Source organism: Cydia pomonella, chromosome 28 (genome assembly GCF_033807575.1).
Source record: "Cydia pomonella isolate Wapato2018A chromosome 28, ilCydPomo1, whole genome shotgun sequence".
In the NCBI taxonomy this organism is placed as follows: Eukaryota; Metazoa; Arthropoda; class Insecta; order Lepidoptera; family Tortricidae; genus Cydia; species Cydia pomonella.
This window is the reverse complement of record NC_084730.1, coordinates 304,401-304,675: the sequence shown is the minus strand read 5'-3', so window position 1 is coordinate 304,675 and position 275 is coordinate 304,401.

The window sequence follows — 275 nt, the reverse complement described above, 5'->3', positions numbered from 1 at the left end:
CAAGTAACACTACTGTACCTCAGCAGCAGGAACAGCGCGAGGCAGTCGCAGGCGATGAGCATGTAGAACACAATAACAGTAACACTAGTGTACCTCAGCAGCAGGAACAGCGCGAGGCAGTCGCAGGCGATGAGCATGTAGAACACAATAACAGTAACACTAGTGTACCTCAGCAGCAGGAACAGCGCGAGGCAGTCGCAGGCGATGAGCATGTAGAACACAATAACAGTAACACTAGTGTACCTCAGCAGCAGGAACAGCGCGAGGCAGTCGCA